The sequence below is a fragment of the Meriones unguiculatus genome, chromosome 2, assembly GCF_030254825.1.
Source record: "Meriones unguiculatus strain TT.TT164.6M chromosome 2, Bangor_MerUng_6.1, whole genome shotgun sequence".
Classification (NCBI taxonomy): Eukaryota; Metazoa; Chordata; class Mammalia; order Rodentia; family Muridae; genus Meriones; species Meriones unguiculatus.
The window spans coordinates 125,733,908-125,743,099 of record NC_083350.1 but is presented as its reverse complement, the minus strand read 5'-3'; positions in this window follow the sequence as shown (position 1 = coordinate 125,743,099).

The following is a 9,192-nucleotide window of genomic DNA, read 5'->3' as shown; positions in this document are numbered from 1 at the left end:
GTGATCTTAGCCATTCTGATAGGTATAAGATGGAATTTCAGAGTCATTTTGATTTGCATTTCTTTAAGTTGTTGAGCATTTCTTTAAGTGTTTCTCTGCCATACATTTACTAATAAATGGATATTAGCCATATAATATAGGACAGCCATCTACAGACCTAAAGAAGCTAAACAACAAGGAGGACCCTAGGGAGGATGCTTAAATCTCATTCAGAATGGCAAACAGGATAGATACCAGAAAACAGTGGAAGACAGGAAACAGGATGGGAGTCTACTATAGAGGGTCCTCTGAAAGGATTCACCCAACAGGGGATCGAAGCAGATGCTGAGACTCAGGGCCAAACTTTGGCCAGAGCTCAGGGAGTCTTATGGAGGAAGAGAGGGGTGGGATTAGAGGGAGATGGAAGGCACAGGAGCTCCCCAAGGAGACCAATAAAACTAAAAAAAAAATCTGAGCCCAGGGGGTCCTGTGGAGGACCATGCATGGAAAGGACCTAGACCCCTTACTCAGATGTGGCTGATTGGCAGCTCATTTCCATGTGTGTTCCCGAGTAAGGGTGGCAGGGGCTGCCTCTGTCATGAACTTGGTTGCCTGCTCTGTGATCACTTCCTTCTGGTGATGTGGTCTTACCAGGACACAGAGGAAGAGAATCCAGGCAGTTCTGATGAGACTTGGTAAGCTATGGGCAGATGGCAAAGGAGGAGAACTCCGCCTTTCTGTGGGCTAGAGGAAGGGGATAGGCAGGAAGAAAAAGGGAGGGTGGGACTGGGAGGAGTTGAGGGAGGGGGCTTCAGTTGGGATATATAATGAATAAATTGTGAAAAAAGTTACAAACTTTAAATTTTATGCTTTGTGTAAAAGTTGAGATAGTGTCTTATGAAAAGATTAAAATTCGTTATTTTACATTTTATTAATCTCTCTCTCTCTCTCTCTTTCTGTGTGTGTGTGTGTGTGTGTGTGTGTGTGTGTGTTCACTTGCAAGAGTGTGAGCATCACAGCATTCATGTGGAAGTCAGAGGACAGCTCGTGTGAGTCCACTCTGATTCTTTCACCGTTTTGATTCCGGGACAAGACTCAACTTTTAGACTTGTGGAGATGCTCTTACCTCCCGAGCCACGTTGTCAGCCCTCTGAAAGGATTTCTTAAAAGCACATTTTCTTGCCTTTCCTTGTGCAGTCTCCTTAGCTGGCTTCCCCACGCAGGTAGAATTTCATTATGCAACTTCTCAGGACTTCTTCTGTGTGGAGTACAATGCATTTATACACATTGATACTCTTACCAAGAACACATCAAGAAAGAAAAGCATGCTAAAATGTAGTCAGCATTTACTTATTTATTTATTACTCTTATTTTTTGGAGCAGTAACCAATCCCGGGCTTGCACAGCCCTCTCCTGGCTCATACCCATCATCCTGGTATGTTGTTCAGGCGTTCTCCTCTCTTCTCTTGGGATTCGACTGCAAGTTACATGACCACTCCAATAGTATCAGAGGCAGAGAACTACCTGGATGCTGGCTCTTGAGTGGAGGAGGTGTGAGTGATAGGGCAAGGGCCAGTTGGCTCCTAGCAGCCTGCGTGCAGAGCGAAGGAGCAGTTGCCCAAGGAGGGACAGAAAGCACCTGGATGCCAATATGCCTGAGCACGGGAGCTGTGTTACTTGGCTTAATCAGTGTTCTATCAGTTACCTGAGACTTATTCTGACAGCACTGGCTCTGTCTGGTGGTGGAAAAGAAAGTTTATCCAGTTGGTTTGACACCCAAGACCCACCTTCCCTGGGAGATCTTTTCCACCGGTCTGTTTAGGAGCCCAGTCTTTGCACAGTCATCATTAAAGCCAATGTTCTCAAAAATAATTGAAATGCTATCTGGAGACAACAGCTCAAACATATAAGGAAGCAGTCATGGGTGGGGGGCACATCGTGCTGGCTCGTCATCCTTGTTGGGCTACCCTAGACAATAAGACCTTTCATGAAGGGTTAGGCTTTTCAGCAGCAAAGGGAGATAGAACCTGGCCTGGCCGCCTCGTGGGCCCGTGTCGTGAATAAAATGGTCACCATAGGGGGAAGAGCTCTGTAAAGACAGAAGCCCCGCAAGCAGCTCACTCTCGGTGTTAGGAAGCTATTAAAATACAATTGCACATAACCTGGAGCTTACAGCCCCATCTTGGAATGCAGTGAGCACGTCCCTTGGCGAGCTGACACAAACAGTGTGGATGGCTGGTGACAGGGAGGAGCAGATGGAAACAGGCTGCTGGCTGTTCATCAGAGCCATCAGGGGAGAATCTAGAAAAGCAGACTTGTGAGTTCTGAGGGCGGTGTGGACCTAGACGGGGGTGGCTGAACCTTCCCCCCCCCAGCTCAAAATTTCTGCAGACCCTATGCTATAATTTAGTTAAGGAAAAACGAGTATATAAGTGGTTAAAACTACTTTCTTGTCTATTGGCAAGAAAAAAACATAGAAGGTTGCAGAAAATTACCAACAGGGTTGTGTGAGGGGAAGGGATATAAATATATATATATATATTTTTTTTTTCTTTTGACACTGGTTATTTGTTTGAAAGATAAATCATAACAAAGCATTTCTAGAGATGTCTGCACCTCCCGGCCCCAGCTTTTCCACGCCCCTGTTCTCTGCAATTTCAGATAGTTAAGTTAGCATCGTCTCTTGCCTAAGGAATCATCGGTATGCCAGTGTTGTTTGCTGTGCCCCGTGCAGGCAGACCTGTTGAACCTCAGCCCTTCAAGGTCCGATGCAGTCCAGTATCCTTTGAGGGGCCCTCTCAGGGAGTGTCGGCTCCCAGTGAGCTCCCTGAGGCTGTCATCTGACACCGGTCGCCCTTAACTTGCTTTGCAGATTCCTGTCTGGATGTCTTGTCAGTTTGCAGCATCTCCCTTCATGTGTTGTCTGCAGAGAAGGCTGATTAGGAGGATAATTGCTGACGTGGTTAGAACCTTTGAGTGACAAAGTACACAATAAGCTGCTGGAAATGTCCCCTACACAAGGGAAGTTGTTCCTCATCTGTGAAATGACAGGGCTGGAATAAAAGCAGGGTTGGGCTAGGTCCTCATTCCAAGATGAGTTTAGGCAAGTTACATAACACCCCCAAGCCTTCACGCTGAGTTTTGAAGCCTCTTATGTGGGGTTAGGCCATGGGCTTAAGATATCCAGATGGAGGGGGCCCTGGAATGGCGAATGCTCCTTCAGCCCCAGCGCACCCTGCCGTTCCCCAGTGGTGACTTGTTAAATTCTGTTGCTGACCTTTGGCATCTTGCTGGCACTCTCTCATTTTCAAGCGTCGGCTGTATTGTGTCAAGAACAGATTATACGTACTTTTTCTTGCACCTGGTTGTATGCAGACCTAACACCATGCAGTAGAATCTATCTGTCGTGGCATCAATCGCTTGCTGTTTTACAGCTCTGTAACGCCATTGGGATTTAATCAGTGTGTTGGTTCATTTTGTTTGCTACCTTTCTTTATGGCCTTAAGCTTGCTAGGTGAAGAAGTGATTGCAGCCATATTTTCTGGGTCTTTTTTCACACTCCTTTACTTCCTACTAGGCGAGTAATGCGTGCTATATGCAAATTGCAGGCTGAGATGAATGAAGCAATCACTTTGAGATGTTGTTGAGATCCTGCTAGTTAGGAGTTGAGACTATGAAGGTAAGGTGATTACTATCTGCTATTCTCTGGTGAGACACATGACATCAGGAATTAGTCACACATGCATACTCCTGTGGATGTGTTGATGTATGTGTGGCCTGTCAGGATTCTTTGAAGGCAACTGGTATAATATCTAATTTAAAGTGTGAACATATTTATTATCTTAGAAGCCAAAAAAACCTCTGAGTGTAGGAGTCTCCACAGTTGCCTAATACGTGGAGGTTCTGGTTCTTTTGACTTTTCCCTTACGATCCCTAGCGATCAAAGGGGGAAAAGTGAATGCAAACAAAACTGGAAAGAGAAGAAGGATGTGTGTATGCATGCATGAGATGCACAAGCGTGCATTCATGTGTGCCTGCGTGCAGGGGAGCAACGACAATGGCCATGCCCAGGGAAGAGAGCTGACGAGGCTCCGAGACCAATTTCAACTGAGAGATGCAATGGGTTAAGGCTATGTATGGTCAAGTCCACACGGAAGGAACACACACTGTTAGGATTACTGGAAAGGCATTTAACTGCCACTGTTTAAGGAAAACACAAAAGAAAGCACTTCATTAAAAGAAGAGGAGGAGAAGGAGGAGGAGGAGGAGGAGGAGGAGGAGGAGGAGGAAGAGGAGGAGGAGGAGGAGGAGGAGAAGGCAGGCTCTGTTAGGTGTGTCAGCAACCCTCTCACATTCTGAATTCACGAATTTGGAAAGAAAGGCCTCATTGAAAGCCGGGCACACACCTGTCTGGGCCTTCAGTGACCGGGGTCTGTGGCTATATTAATTATGCACCACTGCGTCTTGCCTGAGGGCCGGCAATTCGAGCTTTCCAAATGGAGTTCTATAACTTTGAGAAGCCTTGCTGCGCTCCCAGGAGGCTTCCAACTCCGTGAGACTTTTTTTGTTTTTGTTTTTCAGTTTTTGCTTATGTCCAAAGCCTTTTTCCATTTGAGTTATTTTGTCAGTGAATAACTATCTTAGGTAAGTGGAGAAATGAACTATGAATTCTGACTGCTTGGCTTGAGATTTGGGAGCCTTAGCATCTAGGCGGATGAAATTAGACAGTGGCTGAGGTGAGGACAGGGGTGGCAGGTAGCAGCGTGCTCTTCCACACAATGGTCACCTGTAAGGGAAAAACATGGAGAATTTTATGTGCCTTACGTATTAAAAAAGCAAAGCCCCTCAGTTTTCAGGCATGTTTAACAAGAGAATTTTTTTTTTTTTAATCTTGTGTTTGTATCTTGCTAAAGCCACGGCATTTTGACAGTTTCAAGCTTCATGATCCCTAATAGGGAGCGACAGGAATTCTACTTGACTTTCCTGTTTTCTAGACATCTCTTCCTCATCAGTCTCCAAACCCTGTCCTCCTCTGAGTTCACCGCCTCCCCTTTCTCTTCTTCTGCTACACGAGAGAGAAGCCGCTTTACATCCTTATTGAAGTTTTTGAGAATTAAGACTAACGCAGGAGATTGTCGGTCTACAGGTGATTGTGATTTAGAAATAATAAAATCTGGCAAAGGGACCACTAGATGATAGAAAAAGCACACCTCTTTAGTGGCTCACTCTGGAAACATGAGGACAGGTATATAGGCCCACAGAGGCAAGGTGTGTGTATGTCTGAATGCCTTAGGGGACTTAGGGGAGCTTCAGGGTGGTGGGCTTGCTGCCGTAGGAGATGTGCGCAGTGTTCAGGAAGATGCTGAGGATGGTGGAGATCTGGCTGACAGTGGCTGAATTTCAGAGGGCACAGAGGAAGGGTGCACAGAGCGCTTGCCAACAGTTCTTTTGTGATAGTTTGACTATCTTTTGTTGCCTAAAGTTAATCTTTTAGTAGATCTTTTCCCCCCTTTGTTTTAAAGAGCGAACAGAAGCAGTGACGTCTGGGTGGTTGTGCAGTTAAAACTCTTTGCCTTTCGTCTTTCTACTTGGAAGACAGTTTGGCGAGACTGTCTGTCTAGCGAGCCCACTTTCTTCTTGCATCTTATGCTGCTGCAGTGCCTTCTTGGAATGAGTATTCCTGTGCAGAAATTAAAGCCAGCCTGACAGTTCCCCCTCCGTAAGTGATTGGATTGCTTAGAAGCTCCCCAGAGGATTTTCTTTGTAGTCAGGAGCTGCAGTAGATAAAAGGTGTCTTCCCTGTAGTGCGTCTTTTCAATGAAGATATGTGCTTTTTTAAATTGAGGGTTTTTTTTTTCTATTATGTAATTGGTTGTTTTGCTATTTTGAATCTTTTTTTGTTGCGACATCAGTTAGAAGTTTCATACGAGGTATTCTTTGAAAAGGCTTCTTTCGGCATGGCACGATGAGTGTGTTCTCCACCCGTGTGCTGGTGGCTTTCTTCCGAGGGCCCAATGCTGTCTGTACTGCAGCTTTCTGTGTTGGACAGGGCTTTCTGCCCCGATTGGGCTGGATAAAGTGTGTGGGCTGGGATACAAGGCCAAGCAAGCTTATGTCATAAGCTTATGTTTTCTGTGGTGGCCACAAGTTCCTAAAGATGTGCAACCAATGGCAAGCCTCTTCATTGTGGGGTTAACTGGCAATAGTCGTTTTTTTTGCTGAGGAGAGAGCTGGAGATAACTGTGGGGCGTTGAGAGTCTTGAATTCTATTTTTGTTTTGTTTCATATTTTTGTTTTCCAAGACAGGGTTTCTCTGTGTAGCCCTGGCTGTCCTAGAACTTGCTCTGTAGATCACGTTGGCCTCACGGAGATCTGGCTGCCTCTGCCTCCTGGTTGCTGGGATTAAAGCGGTGCACCACCATTGCCTGACTGAGTCTTCAATCCTTAACTGTTGAAGAATCCACGTATAAATTCTCTGAGGTCCCCTTCATCAGTCCATTCCACAAAACTATGAGAAGAAATCCTGATGCCCAGGGGACCACCAATCCAGCACACAAGTCCAGGGAGGTGCTGGGCCGTCATCTGCAGGCACATGGGCCTAATGGTGGCTCTCAGCATCCAGCCTGGACAAGGTGCAGTTCTTTCTGGCTCTACCATTACTGCTAATAAGTGACGTTTGTAAAATTCATGTCCAATAAGTGATTTAGGAAAGTGAACAAAAAGACCTGCTTGTTTTCTGTGTGTATTTAAGCCTTCTAACTATTTTTAAATTACTTTTTTTGGTTCCTTATAATTTTGTTTTCCTGTGGTTTTTGTTTGTTTTCTATTTTTCTTTTTTAAAAAAATTTAAAAATTTTATTTTTTTCTTCACAATTTATTCATTATATATCCTGATTGAAGCCCCCTCCCTCAACTCCCAGAGTTCCTCCCTCTTTCCCAAATCCCCTTCCCCTAGTCCACTGAAAGGGGGAGTTCTCCATTATTGCCATCTGCCCATAGCTTGTTAAGTCTCATCAGGATTGCTTGGATCCTCTTCCTCCGTGGCCTGGAAAGGCTACATCATCAGGGGAGAGTGATCAGAGAGCAGTCAACTGAGTCATGATAGAGGCAGCCCCTGCTCCCCTCACTCAGAGATCCACATGGAGACTAAGCTGCCAATCGGCCACATCTGGGCAGGGGGTCTAGGTCTTCTCCACGCATGGTCCTCCGTTTGTGCATCAGTCTCCATAGGACCCCCTGGGCTCAGTTCTTTTAGTTTTGCTGGTCTCCTTGTGGGGCTCCTGTCCCCTCCATGTCCTTCTAATCCCACCCCTCTCTTCCTCCATAAGACTTCTTGCACTTTGCCCAAAGTTTGGCCCTGGGTCTCAGCATCTGCTTTGATCCTCTGTTGGGTGAATCTTTTCGGAGGACCCTCTATAGTAGGTGCCCATCCTGTCCCCTCTATTCCACTGCTTTTGGTGTCTATCCTGTTTGTCATTCTGAATGAGATTTAAGCATCCTCCCTAGGGTCCTCCTTGTTGTTTAGCTTCTTTAGGTCTGTAGATGGCTGTCCTATATTATATGGCTAATATCAGTCTATTAGTGAATGCATGGCAGAGAAACACTTAAAGAAATGCTCAACATCCTTAGTCATCAGGGAAATGCAAATCAAAACAGCTCTGAGATTCCATCTTACACCTATCAGAATGGCTAAGGATCAAAAACGCAAGTGACAACACATGCTGGGAAGGATGTGGAGAAAGAGGACCCCTCCTCCATTGCTGAAGGGAGTGTAAACTTGTACAGTCATTTTGAAAATCAATCTGGCACTTTCTCAGAAAACTGGGAATAGCACTACTTCAAGATCCAGCTATACCACTCCTGGGCATATGCCCAAAAGATGCCCCACCATTCAATAAGGACATTTGCTCAACCATATTTGTAGCAGCTTTATTTGTAATAGCCAGAATCTGGAAACAACCTAGATGTCCCTTAGTGGAGGAATGGATTAAAAAGTTGTGGTACATTTACACAACAGAATACTACTCATCTATTAAAAACAAGGAAATCATGAAATTTGCAGGCAAATGGATGGAACTAGAAAGATCATCCTGAGTGAGGTAACCCAGAAACAGAAAAGACAGGTATGTTTTATATTTTTCTATGGTTACTTTTTTGAATCTGTTCATCTCCTCTTATCTGATCATGTTTTCCTTGATTTCCCCACATTTCTGCTTTACCGTCTTTTAAAGGAGTGATTTTTTTCATCTTCCTCCCCTCCATCCAGGTAAAGATATCTTAAAAAAACTTCATCCTACTGCACGAAAATATTACTGATTAAAGCATCCCTCTCTTGCTTTGGCCTGTGTTGATTTCTCGTTTTGAGGCAACCCAAGGAGAGGCTTCTTTTGCTCTCAGTTTTCGGGGATATGGGCAACCTTTGGGGCTTGGAGGCTCTGTCTAGGGCAGTGATTGCTCACATGTTGACAAATCAGCAAGCAAAGGGCTGTGCCACCCTCCCCTGCCAGTGAGCATTGACCCATTTCCTGAAGGTCCCAGCATGCTCCCAACAGCACTGCCAGCTGGAGGCCAAGAGCGTCTGTGAGGGAAATTTCACATTCAAACCAGATGCTCCTTTCCTCCAAGGTTTCATTCAAGTATCTTTTTATATTGGCCCTGCTTTCTATTTCTCATCATTAAGCTAACCGAGTTTTTCCTACACCTGCAATTTACTGGAGTTTGCAGGGCGAGTGGGGACTCCTACAGCCCCCTGGTGATAAAAGGATAGAGCTCTGTATGTATAGGTTATGGAGCTCTCTCCCCCCAGGGATCATTGGCCTGGAGGACAAAGGGAGGAGAAGCGTCCAACAGAGTTAGGTGAGGATGGAGTTGGATGGTCTGTGGGTACCAAGGAATAACTTTCAGGGACAGCTTCAGAGAGACTGCTCAGCTTTATTTGGGCGAACAAAGGCTATACAGTTCGTAGGGAGTGGTTGAAGGGTTTCCTGGGTAGATGCACACTACTGGCTTTGAAGTGCCAGGAATGCTTTATTTGCATTTGGCAGCACAGTCCTATCATACGAACTGGAACTCAGTACCTGACGATCCTATGGGCAGCAGTGGGGAGAGTGTTTGTTGAACTGTGACAAGGTCACGTTCCGGCTATGCCTTGTGCTTAGAGATGCTTCCCAGCTGAGGTCAGGCAGAGACAAAGAAGCCCCCGCTGAGAAAGGG